This window comes from Xenopus laevis, chromosome 5L (genome assembly GCF_017654675.1).
Source record: "Xenopus laevis strain J_2021 chromosome 5L, Xenopus_laevis_v10.1, whole genome shotgun sequence".
NCBI classification, from domain to species: Eukaryota; Metazoa; Chordata; class Amphibia; order Anura; family Pipidae; genus Xenopus; species Xenopus laevis.
Genome location: NC_054379.1, coordinates 36,288,450 through 36,305,582, shown reverse-complemented (window position 1 = coordinate 36,305,582; position 17,133 = coordinate 36,288,450). Strand labels below are relative to the sequence as shown.

Sequence of the window (17,133 nt, the reverse complement as noted above, 5' to 3'; positions counted from 1 at the left end):
TCATTGGAAAACATGGTTTTTCCAAAACGCATCAGTTAATAATGCTGCTCCAGCAGAATCCATTTCTCAAAAGAGCAAACAGATTTTTTTATACTCTATTTTGAAATCTGACATGGGGCTAGACATATTGTCAGTTTCCCAGGTGCCCCCAGTCATATGACTTGTGCCTGCACTTTAGGATGGAACTAATTTCTGGCAGGCTGCTATTTCTCCTACTTAAAGGGATCCTCTCATTGGAAAACTTGTTTTTTTTTCAAAACGCATCAGTTAATAGTGCTACTCCAGCAGAATTTTGCACTGAAATCCATTTCTCAAAAGAGCAAACAGATTTTTATATATTCAATTTTGAAATCTGACATGGGGCTAGACATTCCCAGCTGCCCCTGGTCATGTGACTTGTGCCTGCACTTTAGGAGAGAAATGCTTTCTGGCAGGCTGCTGTTTTTCTTTCTCAATGTAACTGAATGTGTCTCAGTGGGACATGGGTTTTTACTATTTTTTTTTTTTTTACTATAGATCTACCAGGCAGCTGTTATCTTGTGTGAGGGAGCGGCTATCTGGTTACCTTCCCATTGTTCTTTTGTTTGGCTGCTGGGGGGGAAAAGGAGGGGGGTGATATCACTCCAACTTGCAGTACAGCAGTAAAGAGTGATTGAAGTTTATCAGAGCACAAGTCACATGACTTGCGGCAGCTGGGAAATTGACAATATGTCTAGCCCCAGGTCAGATTTCAAAATTGTATATAAAAAAATCTGTTTGCTCTTTTGAGAAATGAGTTTCAGTGCAGAATTCTGCGGGAGCAGCACTATTAACTGATTCATTTTGAAAAAATGTTTTTTTCCCATGACAGTATCCCTTTAATGTAACTCAGTCGGGCTTGGTTTTTACTATTGAGTGCTGTTCTTAGATATTCCAGGGAGCTGTTATCTTGTGTTAGGGAGCTGCTATCTGGTTACCTTCCCATTGTTCTGTTGTTAGGCTGCTGGGGGGGGGGGGAAGAGAGGGGTGATATCACTCCAACTTACAGTAAAGAGTGACTGAAGTTTACAAGTCACATGACTGGGGCAGCTGGGAAACTGACAATATGTCTAATTGAATATAACAAAATGTTTTACTCTTTTGAAAAATGGATTTCAGTGCAGAATGCTGGAGCAGCACTATTAACTGATTTGTTTTGAAAAAAAAATCCCATAACAGTATCCCTTTTAAGGGGTTGTAGTATGAATGTGGAACAGATCCAAAACGGCAGTCGAACTGCAGAAAATCCGTTTATTGGGGAGTGTACAACATGTTTCGGGACAAGCCCTTTATCAAGTGGCCCCTTTTAAGGGGTTGTTCATCTTTGGATTAACTTTTAGTATGATGCAGAGAGTGATATTTTTAGACGTTTTGCAATTGTTTTTAATTTGTTATTATTTGTGGTTTTTGAGTTATTTTGCTTTTTATTAAGTGGCTCTCCAGTTAGCTATTTCAGCAACTTGGTTGCTAGGGTCCAAATGACCCTAGCAACCGTGACTTGATTTGAATAAGAGACAGGAATATGAATAGGAGAAGGTCTAAAAAGAAAGATGAGTAAATATAACATTTGTAGCATTACAGAGCTTGTGTTTTTTGACCCCAGTGAAAGCTGGTAAAAAAAAAAAGAGAAAATGCAAGCTGGTTGTTGCAAGTTGCTTAGAATTAGCCATTCTATAATATACTAATGGTGAACCACCCCTTTAAGCAACCCAACCCTCATCCTGAGAACTACAGTTTTCTAAAAAATTGCGTGACCAGACTGTATGACCCTACTTGAAGCCTGACTTTTAATCTCCATTTCCCAATCAAGGCAATTTTTATAAACATCATACATCATATAAAGATCATGTATATATATATATATAGATATATATACACACGATCTTCCTGGAAAATTCACGTAGAGCTGAATCGTCAGATATTTACGTAGAAACAATAGAATTATGCCAGTATCTGACTATTCAGCACTAACTAACACTAACAATGATGTCCTGGTGCCTTCAAAGGTGCCTGATCAAAATTTTCCGGCTGGCCCGATCAACGAGCCGATTGATATCTTCTGCCAATATTGGTCTGCATCATCTCCCACTGAATATTGTATGCAAATTCATTTTGTACAGTTTTATTGGTGCGTCTATGCCCACAGGGCCGGATTTACATAGTGGGCGCCCCTGTACCCTCCCCTTTATTTGTGCAAATTTTCATCATCTGGACTGGAGCAATGGTGATTGGAGCATGGGACATTTAAAAAATGATTGTACCTCCAGCGCATCCCCAGTGTTTTTGAACCAATGTGGGTGTGGTTGGGCAGCATGCCGCCCCCCTAAAATCCTGCCGCCCTAGGCCCGGGCCTAGGTGGCCTTTCCACAAATCTGGGCCTGTATGCCCACCTTTAGTCACAGCTAGAGTGTCCCATGGCCACTGTGTACTTTTCTTTTTGCTTTGCCGACAAGAACATATTATGAATTGGAAATATTAGGGGGCTTGGTGGTTTCTTTTCAGATATATAGTATATTTTTTTTAAGCCATGACAATGTTACTTCCACTGTACGCTATTATCTCTAGGTGAGATAGCAATGCAGTAGGTACACACACATATAATCTGTATCTGGCAGGATGGCCTGAAAATCTGCCACATAGGTTAGATAATCCGGTCAGGTTAGGACTTCATCACCCCTCTCCCGACGGGTCTCCCTGGGCTACTGGTAATCCGATTATCCTGATTTAGCCCAGTGTCTTGGTGGTCAGATCAGGTAAAGATCCACTTGTTTGAAGACTACACCAAATAAAATAATCCTAAATGTATACCCAGCTTCAGTGACGTAACTATAGAGGAAGCAGACCAAGCAGTCGCAGGGGAGCCCAGGGAACAGGGGGGCCCGGACTGTGTCGTCTGCATCCTCTATAGCTAATAAGAAATCCCTTCCTCCCCCTTCCTCCTCCTCTCTTACCGGCAAGGAAGGGGGAAGCAAGTCAGATGGGACTAGGTGGAGTCGGGGTGGACATGGGCGGAGTGAAGGTGGGATGTGGGCGGGGCAGAGGCGGGGTGGGAAGTGGGCAGGAGGATGGGGATTGGAGTGCGTCGGCCCCTCTGTAGATTTTTTTGAAGGGGGGCCCGGTGCACTCTAGTTATGCCACTGCCCAGCTTAATTATTTTTGAACTGGAACTCCCTGAATCAGTAGGCTGGGTAGGTTTGACCACATATACTAATTCAATAACTTAAAAAACAAACATAATGCTATATCTTTTAACCAAAGTGCTTTAATAAGTTTCTGTTGATCAAAGCCTATATTTTTTCCGATCCTTTACATATTGTATATTCTAGAATATGTTTAAAGTGCTCCTTAATATGTTTCATAACGGAAAGCTTTTGTTGTCTGAAATAATCGTTGCCATTTGTGCCTGAGAAGCGGAACCTCCCTGTGATTAACAATGTTATTTTGATAAATCTGGTGAAGTTATTTTGTATGGTTTCATCAAAGATTTACAGTTGGGAGTCTTTAGGATATTATCCCAAAAGCATCTTTGCATGTTAGGTAGGGTAAAATCAGAGACCTTAAATCAGCACATGTTAGCCTCAGGGAACTATTATTCAATTTTACAGAAGAAGAAAAAAAATCATCCATCTGTTTAGATAGAGGAACTTGGGTAAATCTGCAGTATGAAAATCATATAAAGACATACGGTTTACGATCTGGCCACTTTCCAAAACTTCATCTGTGCTTGTAGTTATATTAAATGCATTAGAGGTCATAAATAAATCTTGGGATTTTATTTTGCTTCATTATTTGATATAGGACAGGCTTTGAGCTAAGCCATAACAAGCCTTCTTCATATTTCTAAACAAGGCTTGAAAGGTAGTACAACATGGGATTAGCGAGATTGGTTGCTATGTTTATATATATTCCTAGATGATTGTTTTTGTGACAGTGTGTAGATTAAAAGTAAAAACATGATTTATACTTACATTTGGGTTTCTGATAATGATAGGGAAAAGCAAGATTCCTTGAAAGAAGCTCAGTATTATGCATTGGGTTAAGGCCAAACCATTGGTTTATGGCACACAAGGCAATTTTGTAGCAGCAATTTCCTGCTGTATATTATCTAGACAATTCACTTAGCATTGTTAGTGGGTCAGTACAAATGCAGACACATGATATGGCCTCTACTGGAAGGAGCTGCAGCAACACAAAGTGCAAGTCCAGATTTATAGTATGGGCATGGGACCTGTTATCCTTAGGTTTTCCAAATAAATAATTTGGATCTCCATACCTACTAAAAGACAATTTAAATAGTAATAAAACCGAATAGGACTGTTTTGCCTCCAGACTTTTGATATCAGACCCACCATTGAGGTCCAACCTTTGCAGGGTGTCCCTTAGGTCAACAGATATAGGAAAACAGTGTAACAGTCATGCAGCCATTGTTCCAAAAATATCCAGGCCACCTTTTTCACCCCACATCTAACACTAGTTGACCTCAAAGCTTTGGTTTCAGTTTCATCTAGGAGAGCAATAAACATTCTCCCCAGTTCGGAAGCCACAGCGCAAAACATTGCTCCTTTATGTACAGCTCTTAACTTTATGTAGAAAGATTTTAAAGAGTATGTAAGAAAAGGATATGGATGCCAGTCGGATATGTGAAGCAGGACATCTGAGCAATTATAACATAAAACATAAGGAGGAATAAAGCAGGGACAGGGATCTACCTGTGCTTCGGTTGGTAGTGAGGTGTGAAGAGAATGGTTTAGAGAGATTCACTAAGGGGCCAATTCATTAACTTTGAGTGAAGGATTCGAAGTAAAAAAAAGTAGAATTTCGAAGTGTTTTTTGGGCTACTTCGACCATCGAATGGGCTACTTCGACCTTCGACTTCGAATCGAAGGATTCAAACTAAAAATCGTTCGACTATTCAACCATTCGATAGTCGAAGTACTGTCTCTTTAAGAAAAAACTTCGACCCCCTAGTTCGCCACCTAAAAGCTACTGAAGTCCATGTTAGCCTATGGGGAAGGTCCCCATAGGCTTTCCAAGTTTTTTCTGATCGAAGGATAATCCTTCGATCGATGGATTAAAATCCTTCGAATCGTTCGATTAGAAGGATTTAATCGTTCGATCGAACGATTATTCCTTTGATCGTTTGATCAAACTATTTGCGCTAAAATCCTTCGACTTCGATGTCGAAGGATTTTAATTCCCAGTCGAATATCGAGGGTTAATTAACCCTCGATATTCGACCCTTGGTGAATTTGCCCATTAACCCTCGATATTCGACCCTTGGTGAATTTGCCCCTAAGTCGGGGATATTTATCAACACTGGGCAAATTTGCCCATGGCCAGTAACCCCTGGAAACCAATCAGATTGCTGCATTTATTATTCTACTTGAAGCTGGCTTTAAAAAGCTTATCACTGATTGGTTGCTATAGGTAACTGCCCATGGGCAAATTTGCCCAATGTTGATAAATGAGCCCAGTGACTTTTTAAACAAGAATTCTACTCTTGACCAACTTGTTAACTTATTAAACTGCATGAACAAGGTTATTTTTATTTTCTTGTTACTAAATAAGCAGTTTTAGTACAGAGTTGTTACATTTATAATAGATAAATATCAGGATACTTTCTGTTCTTCCAGTTACTTTCTGTTCTGTTGAACCGATATCTACTGATGATAAAACATTTTTTTCTAATTGTTGGGATCAAGTTTTCACAGGTTTTTGGTACAATGTGTCTGTTTGTAATTGGCTACATATGTTGGAGTCTTTGCAGGTGATCATACATGGGCAAACCACCCAACCAATCAACCTGTGGGCCAAACTGAGAGATAGCCATGCATGTGTATGTCTGGGAACAGCAGAGAGTAAAGCAGAGCTGCCATTTCTGCCGACTTTAATATCCATAAATACCGTATATACTCGTGTATAAGCCGAGGTACCTAATTTTACCTACAAAAACTGGGAAAACAACACTTCTCTTGTTTAATAGATTACCTCCCCCTGAAATCATTTTCCTCCTTATCTGAAAATGTCAAGCCAGCGAAAGATTTGCTACTTATTCAGGTAGCAATGTGGGTGAACCGCTGACGCATCGTCTATTCCCCATCTCTGATTCTCGGAGACCAGCCACTTATCTATCTGTGCTCATTACCTGCTGCCCGAACTGTTTTTAAAATCAGAGAGGGCGGATCCTGGTCTAGACTGCTGACAAAGGTGAAACCCCCAGAAGGCAGCGCCTGCACTGATTGGCTGATACCTGACTTACTTCTTCACTATGGAAACAGCATCCTTCAGGTCACCTGACCCATTAGCCACCACAGCCCCAAGGTGAGAAAGAGACAGCTCTCAGAGTCACGTGACTCCCCTCCCCCTCCTCACCTGCAGGTCCTGTACAGAGATCTCCATGTTGGTGAGGTACAGGTAAGGGACTCCACTGCCGGCTCCCTTGGGCCCGTCGCTGACAGAGAAAACATTGGCGAAGGGCTGTCCCTGCACGGGCGAGTGGCTGGAGATAGTGGTCAGGGCGCCCCAGTCACAGTGATGCGCCACGTAACGCGCAACCCGGGCCGTTTCATTGCGCGGAGGGAAGGGGACGGGGATCCCGGGGCAATCAGTAGTTGGAGGAGGAAGAAGGACGCTACCAAACCACTTAGCGGGGTCATGTTGACTAACACAGGACACTCGCGGTGACAAAGGAGGAGGAGCTTGCAAGGCCACCGGCCAATCACACAGAAAAACACGACCGGCTGGGAGGAGCTGGAGCACCATTTGACCAGCAGCAGGGAAGAGGCACGCGCATCGCGCATCAGTCAAATAGGTAATTTTTTTAACTGACCCGCGTATAAGCCGAGGCAGCGTTTTTCAGCTTATTTTGGGTGCTGAAAAACTCGGCTTATACGCGAGTATATACGGTAATCCTTAGTGAACCAGGATCACAGCAATATGTGTCCGTTCATCTTTAAGTTAAGTTTTATTATGTAATAGAATGGCCAATTCTAAGCAACTTTGAAATTGGTCTCCATTATTTTATTTGTTTTTATAGTTTTTTTAAATTATTTTCTGATTCTTTCCAGCTTCAAATGGGGGGGGGGTCACTGACCCCATCTAAAACAAAGTATTGTTATTGCTACTTTCTTAAATTATTTTTTGACTCTCTCCAGCTTCAAATGGGGGGTCACTGACCCCATCTAAAAACAAATGTATTCTTATTGCTTCTTTTTATTACTCGTCTTTCTATTCAGGCCCTCTCATTCATATTACAGTCTCTTATTCCAATCACTGCATGGTTTCTGGGGTAATTTGGATCCTAGCAGCCAGATTGCTGAAACTGCAAACTGGAGAGCTGCTGAATATCTCAAAAACCACAAATAATATAAAATGAGAACCAATGGCAAATTGTCTTAGAATATCACTCTCTACATCATACTAATAGTTAATTCAACCTTTTCAAATACTTACTATTGCAGTTAGCTGTCAAAGCTTGATCAGTTCTGATAAATTGTAACTTTTGTGCCATTTATTAATGATATTCACCTTCCTTCTAGCATACGTTTGCTGCTCTGCAGTCCCTTGGGCAGTCACCCCTATTTTTAAATTGATAAAGACTATTCTCCCCTTCACTAGACCAGTTACAATTGCCCAGTAAGTATTCAGATCAGACCGCTCGATTAATGTATAGCACAAGGGGTTTACAAGTTTTGCTATCTTTCCAAACTAGAATGTTGCACATTACCAAAACCAATTCTAATTTGCCGGGCTTATGGCTTAACAAAGACTGAGTTTATACTTTTACAAACTTAAACAGGTAGACTTAAAATGTATAAGGTATGTATACCTGTGTATGAGCCATATACGAGCCGTATACTCGGATGTTGTTCCTGATGCTATTATTGGAGAACTTTAGTAGACTATTAGGAAGGTTGCTGCCAGACAGCTAAAAAACAATGGAGACATGGAAGGCTAATTGCTCTAAAACAACTAGGCAAAGAAAAGAGGGAAATAATCCATTAGACACATATGTCATGAATTCTGAAAAAAGGTGTTGTCCTAGAATATCTCTGTCCAATGAAGAGTTGACAGTGCTACCTGGTCAGGGGTAATTTTTGTTGGGGTAGGGCTGCTGCAATTTCTGGTTGAGGCTCCTGACCCTTATTCCTGTACAGGGGCTTGGGCCTTCTCCATAGTCAAATTACAAGTCCTCAAGTTAATTAATTGTCTTTGTACTAGTTAGTAAATAGGAATTGGTTTTTGGGGAGTAGGCAAGGGAAACAATTAGCCGTATAAAACATTAGACATCCCGTCACCAATCTTGTTTGTGGTGGAAGGTCCCATTTTTGTACTTCACCATCTCAGTTTTGGGTGAATTAACTATTCATTTTCTATAACATAGCTGACTGTGTCTTCAGTTTTATTGCTAGATAGGTAGTTCATGAAACCTAGATGGAAATAGACTCTAAAAGAGTCAGACACTTTTAAAAATGTTTGTTGTAAGTGTGTCCCGTAATGAGCGGGGTAGCTTTGAAGACCTAGCCTGAATTAAAGTGATGTATAAATGGAAATTCCCTTCATCACGTAGGATAGGGCAGACAAAAGTTCACCGGTAGTCTCAAATGACACTGACAAAACCAAATGTGGTGCCGTTCTCATTTCTTTCCTATGTTGGAGTAAAATGTTGCCCAGACAATAGAAACAAACAAGCAACCCACAACAACAGTGATGAGATTAGATAAAATAGGGCTTTGTGCACTTCTTTCTCTCGGGTTAAGTTTTCACTGCTTTTCTCCCCTCAGAAATAGTGTAAAGACGGCAGATGGGGGGCATCACATTTTTATTGCAGGAATAAAGCTATTTTAGGGAAACAATGTTTGTGGGTATGGGATAATGTGTACCGGGCATTGAATATTTCAGTGTTGTGCGTAGGAATTAGTGTGGCTTTCCTTGCCCTTACCATTCCTGACCATGTGACTTGTGGAATATGCAGCACAATATTGGATGGAATTGGGATTTAGACCAGGGCTAAACATGATTTCAGAGTGTGCTTCCAGCAGTAGATGATTCTGTGCTGTTATAGATCAAAACCAGAACATTTTAAAACCCCTGGAGCTCTTTTAATGAAGGAACAGACGGTTGAAGAGGAATGATCATAAAAACAATGTCTATGCACCACTGAGTAAAATAGTTGAAATTAGTACAGTGTAGAAGCATTTTTCTTTCCTTTGTTGTTTTTTTTTAATGTTTTTATTTTCGGCTGTATTTCTATCTATGGCTGATTAATGTGTTGTGTGTGTCTGTTGCCATCTGCTCAAAATTTAGTAACCTTTTAATGTTTTATGGCTGTCCTTAGAACAGCTTTCTGGCAAAGCCCCGTTGATCTTCAAGGCTCGCTGATTGCTGCCCTGAATCTGTTGACCAAGACCAGTATTCTGTTTTCTTAAAACAACCAAGTGGAGCTCTTGAAAATCATATTCAGTAGGGTGAGTAGAAAAACAGATGGTTTAAGGGTGTTGGAAGTTAGGTAACTGTCTAATTCTTGTGTAAGTAGTCTCTATGCTAGACAGCTAGGAGTTCATTATGAAGGGGGCAGGTTTAAGCTTGAGTTCTATATATGTCAACTAATGCTATGTTATTGTACAGATAACAACGCAATTTTTGCATATGTAGACCTTGTTTAGATTTATACCATCATGGGGCTTCCAAAATGCTTTGGAAGCCTACGAGTAAGTGCCTAAGTGCATGAAACGCATAAGGCTTTGTGTATAATTTGCTTAATAAAGTCTGCTGTTTCTTTACTTTGCCTGTCTGTGGGATCTGTCAGTGTCTGCTGTTTCTTTCCTTGGTCTGATACCTCCCCCCAAAGCTATAGTAAGTTAGGTTGAAAAAAGACATACGTCCATCAAGTTCAACCTTTTTACTTTTTTTAATCTGCCAGTTGATCCAGAGGAAGGCAAACAAACCCATCTGAAGCCTCACCAATTTGCCTCATAGGGGGAAAAAAATCCTTCCTGACTCCAAAATGGCAATCGGACTAGTCCCTGGATCAACTTGGACTATGAGCTATCTTCCATAACCCTGTATTCCCTCACTTGCTAAAAAGCTATCCAACCCCTTCTTAAAGCTATCTAATGTATCAGCCTGTACCACTGATTCAGAGAGAGAATTCCACACCGTCACAGTTCTCACTGTACAAAACCCCTTCCGAATATTTAGGAGGAACCTCTTTTCTTCTAATCGGAATGGGTGACCTGGGGTCAGCTGGAAAGACCTACTGGTAAATAAAGCATTGTACCAAGGATCTTTTTATTACAACTTCCAAAATGCTTTGGGTCTGGCTGTAGGTAGAATATATGTTACATTCAGACCACAAGTGATCCTGGCATAGAAGCAGGGTGTATTAGCATATGAGATGCCAATGGTCCTTACACGGTGAGCCATGTACTAATGAAAAAAATATCAATAGATGAACGGTACTCACATAGTATGTAGACAGTTTCATACTCTCCTGGGAACACATGCAATCCTTGTAGAAGGAGTTTCCTCTACCCCTGGATTGAACATAATGGTGATCAGGCCCAAACTGGCAATCTGTGAGTTCTGGCAAATGCCAGGGTGCTGCTGTAAGATGCCATAGAAAGTTACTATTTAGTTGGCTGGTGGGAAGGGGCTTTTTGGGCAACTGTGTGCTGGGAATGCCAGGGCCTTTTTATTTTTTTATTTTGACACCCAGTTCACACCTGATGTTGATTGGCTACTAAGATTTAAGTGTCTATACCTCTTGAGCAACTCAGCATTTGGGTTTACTCTAGCTTACCCTCAATGATGGGCTACTGTGCCCCAAAATGGACTACCAGTACATTACTTCACTAGTGGTGTGACCCTAAAGTTAAGCTCTTTTATTTATTTTTCATTCTTGAACAGTAATCCTTTGAATGCCCCAGTACTTGCCCAGTGACAGATGCTTAGGTGTGAAAAATAGAACCCCTCCTCGTCCCTCCCTATAAAGTGTTGTGCTTATAAATACTACATGATCCCAGAAAGGTTTTTTTACCATAATAAGCATTCAGCACAAAGTCCCCATAGAAACGTAAACAGTTTATAGCATGGTAGTAGTGCCATAGTAGATTACATCCTTCAGACAAGGAAGGAAACCATTTTTTAACGATTTGATCTCTGTAATACATTGCCTAAGTGCTGCACAGGGTATTGCTGTATTTTGTACTTCCCATAAATTATGAAAATAGTTTTTTTGTAGATCAGTGCTATCTCTTCTGTCTTGAAGATGTATTATTTCAGTAGTACAGAGTTCATTTGTAGTTCCCCCCTCCTGCGTGTAACAATATAGTGTACATACAGTATACTCTGCCTTTACATACCCTAACCTGCCTCTGTTCTTCTCTGAATCACCTGTGTGCCATGTTCTAATGTTTCCAGACTTCAGTCTATTGATACCATCAGGGCCAATTTAATAAATTGAGAAAAAGGGACAGAGGCCCACCAACAGCTGCCATCTTAAGCAAAAACATTTTATTTCTCGTGGTTCTATATCTAGAGATGGACTTTATGGTTCTGCTTGCTCATTTACTAGCCTTGAGCACAATTTAAGGAGGTCAGTGGGTTGCTGGTAGATGGGTGTACTATTCCTTTAATACTGCGGTGGCACATTCTTGACATTACACAAACTATAAACAGGAAACCTGATTGTCCTGGCGCCCTGCCCTATTCCCCTTGAGCACACAACGTCAAGTACGGCTAATACATTATTAGACTTAGAAAATATTCACACAGAACAAAGGCAAAACTGTATATGGAGCGATCAAATGTGATATACTGTATATTGTCTTTCAACTTTCTCTTCTCTCCACCATCCAACCATCAGCATGAGCATGAAGGTTTGGATCTGGGAAGCCCATGCAACAGTTACATTTTGAATAATAATATGTTTTTTAAAAAAAGAGCTTCAAATAGTGTTACTGAAGGAAATATTGTATGTTTTATTTAGGAAGTATATTCCTTTACAATATTACAGCTGAAATTCCTTGCAGAAAGCCTCCTGCTAGTTGAGTTACCAGCACTTATATGTGGTTGGGGTACAGCTAATTTTATACATTTAAACAAATGCATAAAACTGGGTTCAGAAGCTCTGTAAGATTTAATGGAGGCTGGAGACACTTCCTCAGTATTGTTCACCTTTAAGTTAACTTTTCGTATGTTATAGAATAGCAAATTCTAAACAACTAGTCTTCATTATTTATTTTTTTATAGAAGAATTATGTGCCTTCTTCTTCTGACTCTTTTCAGCTTTCACTGACCCCATGTAAATGCTCTGTAAAGCTACAAATGTTTTGTTATTGCTACATTGTATTACTCATTTTTCTACTCAGGCCCTCTCCTATTCATATTCCAGTCTCTTATCCAAATCAATGCATGGTTGCTAGGGTAATTTGGACCCTAGCAAATAGATTGCTGAAACAGCAATCTGGAGAGTCGCTGAATAAAAAGCTCAATAACTCAAAAACCACAAACAATACAAAATTAAGACTAATTGCAAATTGTCTCAGAATATTAATCTCTATATCATACTAAAAGATAACTCTAAAGTGAGCATCTTGTGCTGCTGTTACAGGGAGCAGCCTGCAGAGGGAGATGTGTATTAAGAAATCAAATGCAATGTCCGTAACTGAGTTTTCCTGCTTTTGTGACATTGATGGAAATATACCTGCGTTCTTGTGATGATTTACAAGAAAAGCAAAACAAATCTTTGTGCTGTAATTAAAACGAGACTGTCCATTTCCTTGTCCCCAGGTTGGGTTATCTGAGGTGACACGGTGGTGACATAATGCATTGTCTGAACTGTTTTAAGGTGAACGAAAAATTGACATGGAAGTGAATATTGTATACTCACTTTACACTTGTGACACTGAATATCATTTTGATCTTGTCAGTCTTTATATGATATGATATCGGTGGGTTATCATGGAGACAGGATAGAAAGAAATAATACTGTAAATACATGCAAGTTGTTTTTTCTTCTGTAGAATTATGCTGTGGCTTTGCATGTATGAGTGATCCTTATTCTTCAGCTTCAGTACATTTACATATTAAAGTAACCTTTAACCTCTAAGATATATATACACATAAAAGGGATTATTTACTTAACTCTGAATTTATCTGGTGGGCTTTTTGGTGCCAAACTTCAAGGTTTTTTTAAAAACTCTATAATTTTCAAGATTTATTAAAGCCTGATGCTGCAAAAAGCCATAATCTGAAAATCTGCCATCTCATACCTGCCAGGGTTATATATAAATCAATGTCAGAGGTCCTTATACTATTTGACGTTTCTGTGGTCTCTGCTGGAATTAGCTCAGAAAATCTGACCTTTTTGGGTAAAAATTAGACAAATTTTGGCTTTTCTGGGAAAAAAGCATCAAAAAAAATAATACAATTCGGGGTTTTGCTCGATTTTATTGAGTTTTTACCCGAATCGATTAAATCAAGCTTTTTTAATGATAATAAATAAGGAAAAATCGGGTATTGGAGTTTGATCGTGATTTTTATGTTTAAAAAATAAGATAAATTTGGATTATAGTAAAAATGTAGGCTTTTCTGGGAAAAAAGCATAAAAAAATAATACAATTTGGGTTTTCGCTCGATTTTATTGCGTTTTTACCCGAATCGATTAAATCGAGCTTTTTTTAATAATAAATAAGAAAAAATCTTGAATTATAGTGAATAACCCTCCCCATCATAGAAACATCAAATATTTCTGTTTAAGATACCATTTAAAGGGCTGTTATTTTTTAGCCTCAAGGAATACAGGTACATCTGTAACATGGAATTATTATATGACTTGGGTATATCCAGATAAGGAGTCTTTCTGTAGTTCAGAACGCCAAGGCTAAAGGTTGCAGAAATTTTTTTTAAATTTGAAACCCCAATAGGATTGTTTGCTTTCATCATAAGCGTGGATGTATGGTAGCTTACTTTACGTCACATATATATATAAACTTTCTTATCTTTACAGAGGAAAGCAAATTGGACACATTTATAAATTGTTTGTTTAAAAATGGGAAATGACATTTCTTAATTTCAAACTGTCTGGATAACAGGCTGCACAAAAATACCATACTTTTATGATCATTTTTTCTATCTGTAGAAATGTGGAGGGGTGGCTGCAGCACTGGAATCCTGAGTCTCGTTCTATTCTGGGCACAATCGATATTCTTATGTCCCACACTCCTAAAGCATACAGGCAGGTTAATGGGTTCCTCATTTAAATTGACCCTACTGTGTGGATGGTAGCAGCCTTGGTTGTAAACTCCACATGTGCAGTGAATGATAAATAATCTTGGTAAAATGCTGTGGGACAGATTGACACAACGTTAGTAAAGGATAGTAACAAAAAAGCCACACATTACTGAAAAGAAATTAATTATAATCTAAAATTATTGGGGGTGCAATATATTTATACACAATATACAGGTATGGGACCAGTTATCGGGAATGCTTGGTACCTGGGTTTTTCCGGATAAGGAACTTTCCATAATTTGGATCTGTATACTAGAAAATCATGTAAACATTAAATAAACCTAACCGATTAATAATATTTTTGTTTTGTACAAGGTTCTGTTTTATTATTTCAGGGAAATAGGAGAATCATTTTTCAAAATTTGAATTATTTGGATAAAATGGAGTCTATGGGAGATGGTCTGTAATTCGGAGCTTTCAGAATAAAAGGTTTCCAGATAATGGACCCTATACATGTAGGATGTTTTGTAGCCTGTGCATAACCACCTCCAGCGCTGGTGAAAAAAAATCCAAAATACCTTTGTATCGACTGTGCAGGGAATCTGGATAACTGATTTTCGGATAAAGCCCTGTATAAATATATTTAACCCATTTTCGGCTGGATATAAAACAGCATTAACCAAGCATATAAATATAAGTCTTATAACCACATATCAATATCAATTCCGGAACAATACCGTATTGATCCTAAGAACATTTTAAAGTGTCAGTGCTCTAAAAGTGCTTATCTGTGGTTAAATGAACCCAATAAAAAATATTAAAAACAATCACAGCCATACATATTATTTCATATTACAGAGATTTAAAGCCCGTCCCTTGGTAGACCCACTGCTTTACAAAATTAGCTTTATTATGAATTATTTAAATATATTCAAACATGCCTTTATTAAATGGCAAATGACGTTGTTAAATATAGGATCAACTATAAGCAGGCCTAAACCCCTCATATTTGAAATAAACAAATGCATCAGAGAGCAAACACAATCAAGAGCATTATCTATTTGTTAAAAAAAACTGTTTAATTTTGTAAATCAATGGGTCTACCAAGGGATGGGCTATAAGTATCTGTGATATGAAATAATATGTGTGGCTGTGATTCATTTTAATATTTTTTAATTGGGTTCATTTAACCAGTTGTACATACTATCCAATAATACACTATTTTTGATACTGAAAGACCCTTGGTGCTTGTTTTTGATTTGTACATACTGGATTTCCGTTTTTGAAAAAATTAAAAGTCCATCATTTTATTTATCACATTTAAAAACAGGCCCAGGGCAAAAAAAACCCCAGTGTGCACTTCATTTTTGTACAATATATTTATATATAAAACAACCTGATGAGTAGCTGCACTCCAAGGCCAAATATGCTTTTAGGAATTGGGATGCACAGTTACTACTTGTATATACACGAATCTTCGAACTGGCACACCCTTGTAAAATCTTTAACTTTTGATAAGTAATGCATTCATTATACAAGAGTCCAACGTTTCGGTCCTCAACGTTTCTCCTAATGAGGACCAAAACGTTGGACTCTTATATAATGCATTACTTATAAAAAGTTAAAGATTTTACAAGGGTGTGCCGGTTTGAAGAATTGAGTATATATAAAGTGTTAGTGGAACAATAAAATACTAGGCCAAGTTAGAGTTAAAGCTTTTCTCAGAAGTTTTCAAATAATTCCCATAAGGCACTGTGTTATTTAAACAGTTTCTTTTTTCTGTATTTGATTTGATGCAATATTTATTTAGAATGATAATAAAGCAATATCAGTATATCATGGGAGACAAGGCAGGGGCAACTGCCACAGGATCTGCCCATAGTGGGTCCCTTTAAAGCAGAAGTAGGTACAATAGTCTAGGGAAACTAAACAAGCACCGCAAATACAACTAAAGAGACAGTTGCATTTTACATCATGTCGGTGTTGCCTCACATCCACAGCCAGTTAGATAAAAGGACACTGTAAAGTGCCATTAACTTAAATAAATTATATTACCGTAGATAAATTCCTGAAATGTATGTTTTTTTCATGCAATTAATGAAATATATTTTTGCTTGAAATTGACTTTCTGTTAGATTGGACATTTCTAATTTTTTTCTGTACTTTTTAAACATTTCTAAACGTCACAAACATTTGTCCTTTTTGAATCTGTTACATTATACAAACCATTTTAAATCTATATTTATACATATATATATATATATATATATATATATATATATATATATATATATATATATATATATATATATATTTCCAATTTATATTGAATAGTCTGTCAATGTCCTTAATACTGAGTTTTCACAAATCACATAACAACTTGCATTGTCAGTTAAACACCAGGCCAGGGAATGTACATTAATCAATCTATTTTTGTGTGTCTATAATAGTTTTTAAGTAAATGAGTCCCACTCCCATTTTACTTATAATTACATACTTTAATTAGCCTTGGGCTTTTCCAAAAATCCCTCTTGTATGTGTATCTCTATTTTCCTTTTTCTTCCTGTGTTATTCGACTCAAGCCTACTGTATTATTTTGTTTTCTTATATGGGCTGAGAGGGAACGCTGTGATTTGGAGGAGCCCTATTTTCCCAGGCTTGAATTACCATTAATGCAGTGAAATTCAGATCAATTGATTGGATTCCTCTCCTAATGTCTTGTTTGTTAAAGAAGACTGAATGTGAAAATGTGAGTGTTGCTATTTGCTACCATTAATGCTTAGCACATACCCAATGAAGCATGAGGTCGACAGTCAGCCCTTGGGACTATTTATAATATCTTCACATGAGCACAGACAGGTCTGTTAGTGTCACGGTGAC

General features: G+C 38.3%; 1 long non-coding RNA gene across 7 annotated transcripts in view; it reads left to right on the top strand.

Moving 5' to 3' along the window:
* Nucleotides 1–17,133, top strand: part of LOC108716608 — a 442,310-nt gene that overhangs the window by 108,092 nt on the left and 317,085 nt on the right. The window contains exon 2 of one of the 7 annotated variants that reach the window (XR_005961209.1): nt 9,356–9,485. The exons of the other annotated variants lie outside the window; for them this stretch is intronic. This is a non-coding gene — a long non-coding RNA (uncharacterized LOC108716608). The remainder of the gene's footprint in view (nt 1–9,355; nt 9,486–17,133) is intronic. 7 annotated transcript variants of the gene reach the window in all.